The sequence below is a fragment of the Bos javanicus genome, chromosome 8 (assembly GCF_032452875.1).
Source record: "Bos javanicus breed banteng chromosome 8, ARS-OSU_banteng_1.0, whole genome shotgun sequence".
NCBI classification, from domain to species: Eukaryota; Metazoa; Chordata; class Mammalia; order Artiodactyla; family Bovidae; genus Bos; species Bos javanicus.
The window spans coordinates 45893047-45909529 of NC_083875.1; the positions used below are offsets into that span (position 1 = coordinate 45893047).

Sequence of the window (16483 nt, forward strand, 5' to 3'; positions counted from 1 at the left end):
CTCGCTTTGTAGGATATCCAGATGTCCCTGCATTAGCCTGTGCCCACATTTCCTGCTGGTCCTTGGAGAAGGGAAATGGGTCTCCTGCCTGCACAAATGAAATGGACACTCTCTGATTTCTGTTCCATTGTGTAGGGAGTGTTTTGCACAGATGCCACAATATCACTTTGTCTAGCAGACAGAGGAGTATGTGCGAAACTGGAGAGAAGCACATTCCTCCTCCCACTGAATGTGTCCCCAGATGAGGCTGCTGCGTTTCCAGCCCCGCCCAGAAAGGAGCTTGCCTCTTGTGCTGTTTGAAAGGCACAGGCAGGATGCATAAAAATGTCCAGAAAGCATTTTCTTGGATTGTCTTGGGATGAGGGGTTAAAATAAAAAGTATCTGCCATCTTTTCTGATTGGGGGAAACCCACATGTATAAATATAGAGACAAGCCAGTATTGTAATTCCCTTTTAGTTGAAAATGTTTTTTCTATTGTATACCTTAAAATGGTGAATTTAAGTTAAGTGTATTTTACCAAAATTAAAAAAAGTTTTCCCTAGATGTTTTATCACCTGCTGGGTATTTTTTTTTTTAACCTAAAAAATGAATTTTTTGTTTGTTTGTTTATTTTGGTTGTACCTTACAGCATGTGGGGTGTTAGTTCCCTGATTAGGGGTTGACCCACTCCTCCTGCATTGGGAGCGCAGAGTCTTAAGCACTGGGCCCCCAGAGACATGACATGACGTGTGTGTGCTCAGTCGTGTCCAACTCTTCGTGACCCCAGGGACTATAGCCTGCCAGGCTTCTCCGTCCATGGGATTTTCCAGGCAAGAGTACTGGAGTGGGGTGCCATTTCCTACTCCAGGGGATCTTCCCGACTCAGAGATCAAACCCACATCTCCTGTGTCTCTTGCATTGGCGGGCAGATTCTTTACCACTGTGTCACCTCTGGACTGCCAGGAAAGTACCCCCTCCCCCCACCAAAAGTGAATTCTTTACTTTTTTTTTTTTTTTTTTTCTTTTTTGAAGAACAGGACAGCAATTGCACTCCTAGATATATAGCTGAGAGAAATGAAAGCTAGGTCCATGTACACATTTGAGCGTAATAGCTAAAAAGTGGAAACAACCAACCCAAATGTCCATCAGCTGTAAAGTGGATAAGTAAACTATGATATATCCATACAATGGAGTGGGTTCTGACACAGGCTACACCCTGGCTGCAACTGGAAAATTTTATACCAAGTGAAAGAAACCAGTCACAAAAGATCATGTATGAGTTCATTTATATGAAATCTCTAGAAGGGGTGACTCTATAGAGACAAAATTAGATTGGTGGTTGTCTACAGCTGGGAGGAGGAGGGGGGAATTGGAGGATTAAATGGTTTCTATTTTGAAGTAATGAAAATGTCCTAAAATGGATTGTGGTCATGGTTGCACAAGTCTGTGAATATATTGAAAGCCATAATGTAGGTGGGTAAACTGTACAGAATGTGAATTTCAGTGTGTTTCAAACATCTCGCCAAACTGGGAATGACCGTGCTGAATTTTAACAGTAGTGTCTTTTTCAGGGTGCGAAGTACTACCTTGCTGTCATCTCCTTGTGAGTGGGATTGGCATCCCAGCTGCACCTCTTGGCACAAGGGCTCCAGGAAACACAGACACGTGCCAACAGACAGCCTGCTTTACCCGGTACTTGCCTTTTGGTCTCTCATCAGCTTAGTTACTGGCCTAGTTTGATTAAATAATTTCACACCCTACAAGTCAAGGCCACCCTATTCGATGTTGCTGGTAATGAAATTGTATAATATCCAAGAAAATTGAATTGTAATGGCCTGTTTCCCAAAGCTGAGAAAGATCTTACCTGCATTTATGGTCTAGGTCTAACCCTCATTATTCAGAATAAATGCATACCAAGGTATTTTGATGTGTAGGGTTTATAAGTCATTCTGGTAGGTCACATTTTTTCCATTATCTTCAACATAGCAAAATTATATAACAATGGAAAGTGCTTTGCTGAAAATAAAAAAGACATCAGTCACACTGGCTTCTAAAGATTAATTACGTACAGGCTTTTAGAAAAAGGGCTGAGTATTATCTATTGACTGATTCAGTTTTAAGTACGAATTAAATGGGATTTACAAGGTATTAAATTCTATTTTGACAGATGCTAGGATGTATTTGTTCTTAGTTACACTTTAACCCCTGGTTATAGGCTAGTCCATGGCTGCTAGAATGGGGTTAGAATTTTTTTTTCATGTGTTTCTTTCAAAATTCCTGTCTGTTTAAACTTGAGGACCTTACTGGGGTGGATTCCAGCTTCATATCAGTGTTGGAATTTAGTGGAGTGTGACTGGCAGCTAGCTCTTCAAATCCTAGTGTTCCTGCCTTCTGACTGCATGATCGTCTTAATGTCTGTGAGCTCCAGATCCTTTATCTGTAAAAAGGGCTTTTTAACATGAAGCTGAATGAGTTAACATATAGCAAGCATCGGTCACCCACCAAGGCCTTTCTTGGCATCTAGTTGTCCAAATGGGGACACTCGAGTGGGGAATTCCTCAGTTTCCACTGAACTAACAAGGCTAGGTAGGACTGGGTTTTGTTTACTGAGATGTTCTCTATGGAGCTTTTAAACATTCCAAACATAAGAAGACAGATGCTTGCCACAACCCTGGAAGTGGTTTTTCTGAAAGTAGATTTCTGGGTAGGATCTGTTGCTTTAGTCAAATGATTTAGAGGTCCAGTATGGATACAGCAAAGGAGGAGCTGGCGCTGGCATTGTCTTTGGACAAGGACTCAAACAAGCTCTTCCTGATAAATGTCTCCATGGTCTGATTGCCTATACTAGTGACCACATACGCTGCAACATCAGTTTGTTTTCCCAAGCCAGCATCTGACTCCACAGCTCCTTCACAGATAAACACTGAAACCTGGGTTTCTGGGTGAATTAGCTGCAGGCAAGCTTGGGTGATGCGGTTTTCCCCACATGGCTGTAGTTTCAAATCCAGCAGACATTTATTAAGAGCTTTTTATTTGCCAGGGACAAGGGGCTTTCATCCATCTTGTTTATCCTCAGACCATTCTGGAGGAGCTATTGCCAGCTCCCTTTTGCAAATAAGGAAATTGAGATTCAAAGATTTTAAATGGTTTCCCCAAGATTGTACAGCCTCTGATTCCCAAGTACAGTGAGATTCCTATAATAGCAGCTGTTTTCCATACTAACGCTACAGAACTTGAGGATTTAACTCCTAAACTAGGATAGGAATGGGTTTTTCGCAAGGGCCAGGTCTGATCAATTGATAGTGGCTGCCTGGAGTTAAAGATTTCTAGATACTGTCCCAGCTGGTGCTAGTGGTAAAGAACCTGCCTGCTAATGCAGGAGACTTGAGACACAGGTTCATTCCCTGGGTTGGGAAGATCCCCTGGAGGAGGGCACAGCAACCCACTCCCGTATTCTTGCCTGGAGAATCCCATGGACAGAGGAGCCTGCTGGGCTATGTCCATATGGTCACAAAGAGTCGGACGTGCTTGAAGCAACTTAGCATGCAGATACTGTCCACGTTTGTTGAGTAAGAATTTTGTGAACCATTAGCAACGTCTGGCATGGATGGAGGAGGGCCCAGAAGGCCCTTTACCTGTTTCTGATCATCAGCTTCTACCTGCAGCTGCCCTGCTTTACTATCTTAAAGTCTTTGGAGAGCACTATTTGCCTGGCACTTGTTTGTTGCTACTTTAAGGGGCTTTGGAGTACACTTTTCTGATGCGGCAAAATCATCTTTGCCTCTTTGCTGTCGGGAAGGATGCTCAGAGTGTGGACAGAGCCTCACTTCCTAGACATGGATTCTCATTGCTAGGTAATTTAGATAGTAACAGTTTAGAGTTGTCACCAGCTCTTCTCATAATATGGGTATAGATAAGTGAGTTGAAAGTGAAAATTAAAAACTTTTGCTTCTGTGCCCCGAGAACCCCTCTGTGGTCCCCTCTCCCCTGGGACGACTCCTCTGTAGGAATTTCTGGGGAGCTCACAACCAGCAGCCCAACCTCTTCACTTGGAATTGGAGACAGAACAGTAGCTCACAAACTTTAGCTGCATCAGGCACCTGGAGGGCTTGTTAAAACACAGATTCCTGGGTTCCCTCCCTAGAGTTTCGGCTTCAGTCCCTGGGGTGAGGCTCAGGATACTTGCATTGCTAGCAAGCTCCCATCCAGGCTGATACTTCAGGTTTCCCCACCACACTTTGAGAACCACTAACCTGGACAGTACTTTTAACAGGTATCTTAGAGTCTGGGCTTGTTTGTAGATAGTGTATGGCCAGTTTCCCTGCCTGTGGTAAAGAGATTCTTTCCTCAAACATGTAATGAGCACCTCACAGGCTCACACGGCCCTGCCTGAGGAAAGCTAAGAGGAATGTAAAGGCTTGTCTGGGGGACTTGGGAGTCTAATTTGAGATCAGTAATTACACTGCTGTGTGAAAAGGGCTGCAGAGCAGAAAGCCTGAGCAGTGATTATGTGTGAGGAGGCTCCTGAGGAGGGTAGGTTGTTGGCCAGGTGTGGAGAGAGGGGAAGAAAAACGTGGGGAGGACAGGCTGTACCTCAGAGGCCTGGAGATGCTGTACTGTGAGAAGAAAAGTTGTTTGTGGTGAGAGTTCCATTGTAATTCTGATATGAAGTATCAACTTACAGTAATAAAGATGAAAGCCTTATATTTATTTGGGAGCTTATTACAGTGTACTCGGTACTGTACTAAATATTTAGCTGCATTGTTTTTCATTTAATTCTCAGACCCACCTATGAGACATGGGTCCCACTATAATCTTAATTTGTATTAGTTTCCGAGGGCTGCAGTAAAAAAATAAAGACCTATCGCAGACTGGGTGGTATAAACAATAATGTATCATCTCATAGTTTGTATTACATGACTGAGCGACTGAACTGAACTGATAGTTTGGAGGCTAGAAGTCTGAAATCAAGGCGTTGGCAGGATTGGTTCCTTCTGAGAGTTAAGAGGGAAGGATCTATTCCAGGTCTCTCTCCTTAGCTAGAAGGTGGTCATCTTCCCGCTGTGTGTGTCTCTGTCTAAATTTACCCATTTTAAGGTAGCAGTCACACTGCATTAGGGCCCCCGCTAAAGACCTCACTTTAACTTGATTGCCTCTGTAAGGATCCTGATTCCAAACAAGATCATATTCTGAGGTAAGGAGAGCTGGGACTTCAACGTGTGAAATTTGGGGAGACACCATACAACTCACTGTACCATTTTACAGATGCAGAGATGGAAACTTAGAGGGTTTACCTAAATCTCACGACCGTTAGGTCCAGCTGTGTAACTTGCCATTTTGATGGGTCAGAAACAGCCGAATAGTGGCAGTGGCATACGTTAAACCTGGGAAGTAGCAGAACCGGGTTTGTTGAAACCAGATCTGGTTCATCATGAGCTCCTTCCAGCGCTTCACTTTGTTTACTGGCTTTTCCTTTTTTTTTCTGCTATGTCTGCTCATGGTTCACTGGGAAGAGCAGTGGTGTGGAGATCAGGATACCAAGCCGATAGCCTGTTTATTTCTAATTCTTCAGTTTCTGGGTCAGATATTTTTATATGTCAGTTTCCTATCCTGCCTGTTTAAGGAGAGTGGTGGGAAATTACCAGATTATATCAGGGATCCCTGCCCTCGAGGATCTAATGCTGATGATCTGAGGTGGAGCTGATATATATTAATGATAGTAATAAAATGCACAATGAATATAATGCTCTTGAATCATCCTGAAACCATTCCCCATCCCACCCCCACCCTCAGTCTGTGGAAAAATGGTCTTCCGCAAAACGGGTCCCTGGTGCCATAAAGATTGGGGACCACTGGCGTATATGAAATTGAAAATTCATTGCTATTAAAACATTAAATCCCTATACATATGGGCTTCCCTGGTGGCTCAGTGGTCAAGAATCCGCCTACAATGCAGAAGATGTGGGTTTGATCCCTGGGTCAGGAAGATTGCCTGGAGAAGGAAATGGGAACACACTCCACTATTCTTGCCTGGGAAATTGTATGGACAGAGGAGCCTGGTGGGCTACAGTCCATGGCGTTGCAAAGAGTCAGATACAGCTTGGTGACTGAACCACCACGTATAAATACACAGGTTATCAGAGTATAGATGTCCTAGTCTTAATTTCCTTCTCAAACCAACCTAAATATTTTTAAGCAATGTGTTATTTCTGCACTTGTATTTTAAGTACCTTTACTTGGAATTGTTTCAGCATTCAGGGATTCAAGCAACTTAATTGTCTAGCTGTGGAGATTTTAGACAAGTAGTTTTGTCAGTACTCACACAATAATTCCATATTTTTTTCTTTAAGTATATATAATGAAAGAGCATTGCCCCAAATACCTATGTACAAAGATTTTTGTCACTTTAGCAATTTAAGCAAAATTTCATCATGAGAAATTTGTGTACCATTGAAGTGGAAGAAAAATAAAAATAAGAAGTGTTTGTTCCCACTTTTGAATGCTATAATTATAGTCCAATATGTTTTCCAAACAAAAATTAGAGTGCGTGCTTTACTCATGAAGTCAACAAGATGGAATGGTAGCCATTTGCCTATCTCTGGAAATCTGAGATGTCTGGATATTTTAAGTATAGCATATATTAGAGATGAGTAATATTCAACCTAGGTTCTAAAACAAATTTAATTATACTCCTGAATGTTTTAGAGAACCCAAAACCTAAGAATCAAAACATGACTAGGAGCTTGTGATGGAGAAGGAAATGCCAACCCACTCCAGTATTCTTGCCTGGAGAATTCCATGGACAGAGAAGCCTGGCAGGGCTACAGTCCATGGGGTTGCAAGAATCAGACATGACTTAGCCAGTAAACCACCACCACCACCACCACCACCACCAGGAGCTGGTGAAAGGGATTCCCAAACAGTGCAATAGTAAAGAATCTGCCTGCCAGTGCAGGAAATGTGGGTTAGATCCCTGTGTTGGAAGATACCTTAAAGAAGGAAATGGCAGCCTACTCTAGTATTCTTTCCTGGAAGATGCCATGGACAGAGGGGCCTGGTGGGCTACAGTCCTGGTATTCTTGCCTGGAAGATTCTATGGACAGAGGAGCCTGGTGGGCTACAGTCCTAGTATTCTTGCCTGGAAGATCCCATGGACAGAGGAGCCTGGTGGGCTACAGTCCTAGTATTCTTGCCTGGAAGATCGCATGGACAGAGGAGCCTGGTGGGCTACAGTCCTAGTATTCTTGCCTGGAAGATCTCAAGGACAGAGGGGCCTGATGGGCTACAGTCCATGAGGTCGCAAGAATCAGACATGACTTAGCCAATAAACCACCACCACCACCACCAGGAGCTGGTGAAAGGGATTCCCAAATGGTGCAATAGTAAAGAATCTGCCTGTCAATGTAGGAAAGGTGGGTTAGATCCCTGTGTTGGAAGATCCCTTAGAGAAGGAAATGGCAACCTACTCTAGTATTCTTCCCTGGAAGACCCCATGGACAGAGGGGCCTGGTGGGCTACAGTCCGTGGGGTCACAAAGAGTCAGACACATACTAGGTCACATACCAGGGGCCTGTGAACCTAGAGCCCTGCCCCTCTCTTGCTTTTCACAGCCACATTTCTTAAAAGGAATCTCTGTACTTACCATCCTTTTTCCTCTCCTCCACCTGCCTCTCTCTTCAGCACTTCTTCCTCCTCATATTCCAGCCACTCAGGATCCAGTAACTGGTTTCAGGTACCCTCTGGGCTAGATACACAGGCACAGGGCTAAGCACAGCACTGCCTCAGGAAATTTTCATGGATAAGGACTCTTCCCTGGCTGGAAGATGCAGTTGAGATTTCAATCAACAGTTACATTGTGTCTGTGCTACCTGTACTGGACCCCTGGTACTGTGACTGCGTGGGGAAGACTGGAGGCAGCTTATTTTATGATTCCTATTATAATAAAATAATGCAGGGACTTCCTGAGTGGTCCAGTGGTTAAGAATCTGCCTTCCAAAGGAGGGGACTCCAGTTCAATCCCTGATCAAGGAACTGAGGTCCCACATGCTGCGGGGGCAGCTGAGCCCGTGTACACTAGAGCCTGTGTGCTGCAACGAAGACTCAGCACAGCCCAAAATTTAAAAAAAAAAAAAAATGATGTAATTAGTTTCTGGTTGGGAAGGGTGTCATCACTGGAGTCCTGATTTTGATACCTCACATTTTCATTAGTTGAGTGGTTGGTGATAGCATGTTTCAGTTCAGCCAAAGTTTTGATTTATTTAGAGGTAATCTGATTGTACAGTGAGGTTAGACAAAACACCCTAGATAGGAATTCCCCTACCTAATCCTAATTTTATTGATATTTGAAAAAAATTATTGATTTTTGAAAAAGATACATGATTGATTATAATTATTCATATTTGACATGGATATTTGTGATATAATTATTGATAGTCAAGAAATCAAGATCATTACATATATGATTATTTTTAGTTCAGATCTTAAGTCTGGTAACTAAAATAATTGGCAACACACTTTGATAGAGGATTCATACTATGTTAAAGTTAAATTTGTCTCTTCTGTTGGCTTTAGCTCAGTAGGATACTTACGGCAAGATTTAGAACAAGAATCAAAATACTTTAGCAAGTGGAGGATAGTTCCAGGAGAGCTAGAAATAGATCAGGGAGAGAGAAGATAGGTGAAAAATAAAATGTCATTGGGAAGAATAGCTAAAACTGCTTATGTGATTTAGTGTATAAAATATAAATATCAGAATCCCTTGAAAATAAATTGTGATTGATTTATTTAAAAACTTACATAATAACTTTGGAGGCAAGAAAAGCTGAAAACCCGATACATTCCTGAAATTAAACGAAAGATTGCACTTTGTGTTACCCTTACCCTCATGGCCCAGACTAGCAAAGAATTTGATGTACCTTCTTTGTGTGTAATTTTAGTCATGATGGTCCCCCACTCTGCTTGCTTCTCTCCATTACTCTAGAAGTGTGGGAAATAACTTGATGCAGTCTTAGCCTCCAAGTATACCACCAAGGAAACTCTTCCAGAGATTATGAGATGGAAAGGCTCAGAGAACAAAGTCAGTTGTTCCAGTCACACCATTTATTCCCCTTGGAAACATGCTTTGAGATGCAAGGGGAAAGGATTCTAACACTTTTAACATAATTAGGTGAGGGTATAAATAAGATGAAAGGTCCACACTCTGGAATCCTGTGCTTGCAGTCTTCACATGTCCTGTCTCTGTGCGGTGTTAGCTTTCCCCAATGATGGTGTGGTCACAGAGACCAGATGTGAGGTTGAACAGGAAGCTTAGCAGATAGGAGGTGTCTGAAGCCAGCATAGGCTTGCCCCACAGAAGGGATGCAGGCCAAGTATACTTGGCCAGTATCTGTAGCTCAATAGTAATTTGCCTGCATTTGGGGGCAGAGTATACATGTGGCCAGAATTGAACATAATGGGTGTCACCGATGGGTGATCCATTTAGGGATGACATAGCTGTCAATCTAGAGGCAACATGAACTGGGCTTTATTATGTATTATTAATATTTTATTAGGAAATATTTATTAATAATATAAATAAAATTGTAAGTTAGATATTTAGTACATTTATTAATATTTTATTGGGCTTTTCTTGTGGCTTTATTAAATATTAATATTTAAGATTTACTTTGTCCTTCATTGGAACTCTTCCATTCATAAGTGACATTCTTATTTGTTTCTTTATTTTCATCTATACTTAACACAAAAGCACTTCATTTATTCTATTTTATTTTTAACATATCTTACTAACATATTATCTATACTATATACATCTTACGAATTGTGCCTGAGTCTTACAAACCATGGGACTTCCCAGATGGCACAGTGGTAAAGAATCTGCCTCAATGCAGGAGACTTGGGTTGGATCCCTGGGTCGGGAACATCCGCTGGAGAAAGAAGGACATGGCAACTCATTCCAGTGTTCTTGGCTGGGAAATCCCATGGACAGAGGAACCTGGCAGTCTAGAGTTCATGGGGTTGCAAAAGAGTCAGACATGACTTAGCAGCTAAAGAACAACAACTTACAAACTACTTGCTTTCTCATTATCTATGGAAAATAAATCTTAGGAATTTCATCCATCTGATTTTTACCTTGTCCTCTATACCAGTGGTCCCCAAACATTTTGGCGCCAGGGACCAATTTTGTGAAAGAAAATTTTTCCATGGACCATGGTGGTGGGGTGGGATGGTGGGTCAGGTGGTAATGCCAGTGATGATGAGCAGCAAACGAAGCTTTGCTAGCTGTCCAGTCACTCACGTCCTACTGTGTGGCCTGGTTCCTAATAGGTTGTGGCCCAATACCCATTCACAGCCTGGAGGTTAGGGATCTCTGCTCTATACCATTTTTTAAAAGAACTCTGAAGTATTTATTCAGCAAATTATGGTATATTCATACAAATGGGAATATTATGCAGCTTCCCACTCCAGTATTCTTGCCTGAAGAATTTCATGGACAGAGGAGACTGGTGGGCTACAGTCCATGGAGTTGCAAAGTCGGACATGACTGAGCGACTAACACACACACGGAAAAGTGATGATATAGAACTATATTGCCATGAAAAAATTGCCTATTCCTCTGTAGAAAAAACAGGTAGAAAAAGGGCATGTCTAGTATAGCCCCAGATGTATAATGTTATATATGATATCTACATGCTTACCTATGCATGGAGGTACCTGGAAGGATGTTCATCCAGTTATTTAACAGTAGTTTGCTCTGGACTGTGACATTTTAATTACATTTTACTATTGTGTGTGTGTGTGTGATCTGTGGTATGGTTTGTGTAAATAAACAAGCATCATTTATTTTAAAATAACTGAAACTCAAACATACATGTATACACAAATATGTATGCAAATCAACATACCAAGAGGATTATAACATCTGACCCTTTTGTAAGCCAAAGACATTTTGCAAGAAGAGAATTCTTTTCTTTTTTCTAAAATTTTAATTTTGTTTTGGGGTATAACTGATTAACAACAATGGTATTAATAACCCTGGTGGCTCAGTGATAAAGGATGTGCCTGCCAATGCAGTAGCCGCAGAAGATGTGGGTTGGATCCCTAGATCGGGAAGGTCCCCTGGAGGAGGAAATGGCAACCCATTCCAGTATTCTTGCCTGGAAAATCCCATGGACAGAGGAACTTGGCAGGCTACAGTCTGTGGGGTCGCAAAGAATTGAACATGGCTGAACTCGAGTGGCATAGCTTATTAACAATGTTGTGACTGCTCATTAACAATGTTGTGACGGCTTCAGGTGAACAGTAGAAGGACTCAGCCATTCATGTATCCATTCTCCTCCAAACTCCCCTCCCATCCAGGCTGCTACATAACATTGAGCAGAGTTCCATGTGCTATACAGTAAGTCCTTGTTGGTTATCCATTTTAAATATAGCAATGTGTACATGTCTATCCCCAAATCAGTTAACTATCCCTTCCCCTGATCCTTTCCCACGGGAGAATTATTTTCTGACCTTCAAAATGAATGTTTTACCTGCCTTGGAAACCTTGTTATCTTTTGTCAGAGAATTGTAACAATGTCCCTTTAGCAAAATTCCTTAAACTTCCCTGATGATAAGATTCACCTGCTGGGTACAGTGCTGAAATGTAAAATTCCCCGGGGCCCTTCTCAGCCCCCCCCTGAATCAGGGTCTCAGGGAGGGACCTGGGATGCCTCAGGTGATTCTTATCATCAAGAAGCTGTCTTCATAGAAATGTATGTTATGTGTTTTCAAGTTTTTATAGAATGCCTCTTGGATTTGCCTTTCCCAGGACCGGCTTCCTTTGTTTTCAGAGGCCTGTACTATTTTGCATGGCTGCCCTGGAAAACTTAACAGCTTTTTTTCTAAGGCCCCTTTCAGATCTGAGGATTCTTTGACAATCAAGGAGACACTTCAACAATTATCATCTGTGTTGGTCAGGGGTACTGAATTCTTAGTGCTACAGGATTAACCAATTCAAGTTGCCAGAGGCCCCTCGGGGCTCCCTGGAGGACTTGTATATCACACAGACAGTCCCCTGGGCCACTCTCACCTTAGATTCCCTCCCTTGCATGGGAGATGAGACTTTTTTCCCTTAAAAAGGAAAAATTTTGCCTTATTAAAGGTTTATTTTTTTTTAAAGAAACTTATTTGGGGAGAGGAAAGTCGAGAATTCTTAGACGCTAGAATCATATTTGATTTCAGGATTCTAATTCCTAGCTCAGTGTTGTTGTTTAGTCACTCAGTCGTGTCTGATTCTCTGCAACCCCATGGGCTGCAGCACGCCAGGCTTCCCTGTCCTTCACTGTCTCCCAGAATTTGTTCAAACTCATGTCCTTTGAGTCAGTGATGCCCTCCAACCATCTCATCCTCTGTTGCCCCCTTTTCCTCCTGCTCTCAATCTTTCCCAACATCAGGGTCTTTTCCAATGAGTTGGCTCGTCACATCAGGTGACCAAAGTATTGAAGTTTCAGTTTCAGCATCAATCCTTCCAATAAATATTCAGGGTTGATTTCCTTTAGAATTGACTGGTTTGATCTCCTTGCAGTCCAAGCGACTCTCAAGAATCATCTACAGTACCACAGTTCAAAAGCATCATTTCTTTGGCGCTCAGCCTTCTTTATGGTCCACCTCTCATATCCGTACTAGCTATTAGTTCATTGGTGGAGTCAAATGACATTTGTGGTATTTACCTTTTTAATATTGCACAGGAAGATTTTCACAAATATGATTCCCCAGCATTATTTGTTCAGTTGTTGTGTCAGCAGAAGCCCTCTTACATCTGTTAAAAAGAACCAAAAGGAGAACAACAATAATAACAACCAAAGACCTACCTCTACCTCAACTCTGTGCAGTTGTCTTATTGCTGTAGACAATGAACTGAGGGACAGGAGAGCAGTGATGAGAATGGATTTTGAGTCTGATAGGTTTGGAGTCTTACCCATCATCTACTCGGTGATGCCCTTGGACAAGCTGTTTTCCTCTGGGAAGCTCAGTTTCCTCATCTTAAAACAGGGCAATAATACCAAATATACAGGGGCGATGGAAGGATTTACATTAAATGAGTTAAAATAGTGTTTGAAAGATTTGTGGTACATAATGTGCATTTAATCAATTACTTTTTAATCCAGGTTTCTGAGTTTTTTGATGGGGTGTTAACAAGTGGCACCTCTCTCTGAAGAGTGTGGATTTTATATATTCTGCAATATCAGATCAGATCAGTCGCTCAGTCGTGTCCAACTCTTTGTGACCCCATGAATCGCAGCACACCAGGCCTCCCTGTCCAACACCAACTCCTGGAGTTCACTGAGACTCACGTCCATCAAGTCAGTGATGCCATCCAGCCATCTCATCCTATGTCATCCCCTTCTCCTCTTGCCCCCAATCCCTCCCAGCATCAGAGTCTTTTCCAATTAGTCAACTCTTTGCATGAGGTGGCCAAAGTACTGGAGTTTCAGCTTTAGCATCATTCCTTCCAAAGAAATCCCAGGGCTGATCTCCTTCAGAATGGACTGCTTGGATCTCCTTGCAGTCCAAGGGACTCTCAAGAGTCTTCTCCAACACCACAGTTCAAAAGCATCAATTCTTTGGTGCTCAGCAATATAAATAGTAGTAAAAATAATTACAGATGTCAAACACAGAGCACAGTGCCTTAGGATCCAGGGCACCTTGTCAGGAGGAGGGGGCTCTCCACAGACAGAGCGTGCTCTGTAGCAGGGTCTGTCCAGATGAAACCACATCCCAGAAAGTGCTTCTATGATCTCCAGGATTGGACTTGGATTATGCTGTATCTCAACTCCTTTTGAGCAGGCTGAATATACCCAGGTCAGCTCCATAAGTTTCCTAGAAGCCTGCCCATCCACAGTATGGCACTCTGAGGTCAGCCCAGACCACAGCCACCTCCTTCCAACCAGAACTCCCCCCAGCACCGTTCCAGGGCCTCCTCAGACTTGTAATCCATCCAGCTGATTCTGAGTTGCACAGCTAATTCTTCTATCAACTTTGTGGCCAGGTGAACCCATCATGGCCAGAAACATTGCCCAGTCCTTACACAGGATGGAGGGTAGGAACAGGGTAGGGTATGCTGGGGTTTGGAGTTTGTACCATTGGCAGTGAGAGGAGAGGCAAGTAGAAGCCACCATCCATTTAGAACTGAAAGCTTTCTTTCCCTGTAAGTCTGATTACTGATATTTTCATCCTCTTTGTACTTACTGTAATATCTTTTCATTGCAGTGATAATAGCAGCAATGCCAACATATTATCAGTGGTAATGATGATGGTGATTAAAAAGAGGGAGCCCTTTCTTGGGCTACTCTCCCTTCCTGCTATTGTTCCTCTTTGGTCTTCCCATCCCCTAAATAGACCATCTACCATTCCCACCCTTTCATACCCTGCACTGGGCTCTCTGAAACCCTTGTTTCACTGTAAATGAAACATTCAGCTGAACTCCACCTTCTTGCTTTATTTAAACTTGGCTTTCTCCTGAGGGCATCATTTCCTGGTAGTAACCTCAAGGGATGCTCTCTACTTTAGATGGAAAGAGAAATCTAAGCAGGAGCTGCCTTTGTGGTCCAGGCAGAGAAGCTCCAACAAAGGCTCTGGGGCAGGAATGAGCTTGGCAGGGTCTCAAGAGCAACAACTGCAGAGAAAGGCCGGTGCAGCTCCAGGAAGTGAGCTTGGGAGAGTGCAGGCTGAGCTGAGCCTGGAGAAGGCAGCAGGGTCCACGCATAGAGGACACGGAGGCTGCCTTAGCCCAGGCTGCCACAGCAGGACACCACGGACAGGGTGCTTAAACAACAGACGTTTACTTCTCACAGTTCTGGAGGCTGCGAAGTCCAAGATCAAGGTGCTGGCAGACTCAGTCCTCAGTGAGGGCCCCCTTCCTGGCTTTGAAACAGTCGCCTTCTCGCTGTGTGCTCACAGGGCCATTCCTAGGTGCCTGCACGTGGAGTTAACGAACTTGGAAAGTTAGCGAGAGTAACATTAAATAACGAAATGTGAAGGCTTGGGGCAGAGCAGAACTTTGAATGCCTCTCTCCTGGATGTTCTTTTAGGGGATGTGAGGTGACCGTTTATGGAAGGAGGCGTCCTTTAAGTGAATATGCACAGTTACTGGTGTGGTTGTTTGGCTTGGGAAGGGAAAGGAATGCCAGGCCTTTTCTCCTGAAAAGTACCCTTCCTTCAGGCAGAGTTTTACCTGTCAGCACCTAAATCATGCATGTACTCGAGCAGTTCTTGTGCCCTGTCATCATTTGTGAACATGTCTTTCTCTTCATCATGCTCTGAGCAAGCCCCTTGTTGTATACTGTCTTTATCTGCTATATACCTACCCCAGCATACCTGCTAGCCATTCAAGAAACACTTATTGAAGGAAAGTATCATTATAATGTGGGCCATTTAAAAAGTATTTATTGCATTTGTTATAATGTTGCTTCTGTTGTTTATGTTTTGTGTTGTTGTTTTTTTTTTTTTGCCTGCAAGGCATGTGGTAAACTGCACTGGAAACTTTCCCGGCATTGGAAAGCCAAGTCCTAACCACTGGACCACCAGGGAAGTCCTGGGAGTGCCTTCATGATTCTAATCCACCAACCAGTGTGCAGGCCAACTCAGTGGCTTAGGTAGCCTGGAAACTTTTCATGTCGGGGTCCTTTGCTCCCATTTAATGATACTGTATAAAATCATGTTGCAAATAAGTGTGTGTGTGTGTGCGTGCGTGTGTGTGTTTATCCCCAAATCTTAATGTTCTTGAGGAAATCTGATTAAAAGTGTTTGGTTTTTACAGTTATTTGAGGTCCTCTGACCCTGCTTTAAAGACTTTATACACTGTAATACATAATGACAAGTGTTAAAACATTTCATAAACAATAACTACAATTAAAAAAGAAAAGTATACACAGTCCTAACCATTCATCAAATCATGTTCTCATATACTTTCCAATTCTTTTATATATAGTAATTTTTTGTTATTGTCATCAGGATAGATAGTATTTTTGTTTGGTTGATGTTTTTGCCGCACTGTGTGCTTGTGAGATCTTAGTTCCCCAGCCAGCCTGGGCCGTGACAGTGAAAGTGTAGAGTCTTAACTGCTGGACTGAAGGGAACTCCCGAGGATAGATGCTATTTGTACCCTTTCTCATGGGTTATTATATTGTTATTATCCTTGTTGCTATACAGACCCCCTTATATAATTTTGAACTGCTGTAATTTAACAGTTCTCCAGTCTTGGAGAGCGATGGTTTCCATCCTATGTTATTATAAACAGGCATACGATGAAGCGCTGCCCCACCTCCCAGTCACGTGCTGTCATCTAACCTCCCAAGCCTATCTTGTTACTGAGACAGCTCTGGCCAGGATGATCTGTGGTTCTCTTCTTGGTGAACATCTTCTGTTCTTAACTGAACTCTTCAAAGTTCCATGTTGGCTGTTTGTCCCTTCTGAAATTCATTCTTCTGTTGACTTTTTGGACACCCTACTGCAGTGGATTTTTTT

At 42.7% G+C, this 16483-nt stretch overlaps 1 protein-coding gene across 1 annotated transcript in view; it reads left to right on the plus strand.

Moving 5' to 3' along the window:
* The first annotated feature begins 1551 nt into the window (after positions 1-1551).
* Positions 1552-16483, plus strand: part of TJP2 (tight junction protein 2) — a 98889-nt gene continuing 83957 nt past the window's right edge. Inside the window, exon 1 of the mRNA XM_061425496.1 lies at positions 1552-1672. The gene's annotated coding sequence lies outside the window, so the exon portion shown is untranslated. The remainder of the gene's footprint in view (positions 1673-16483) is intronic.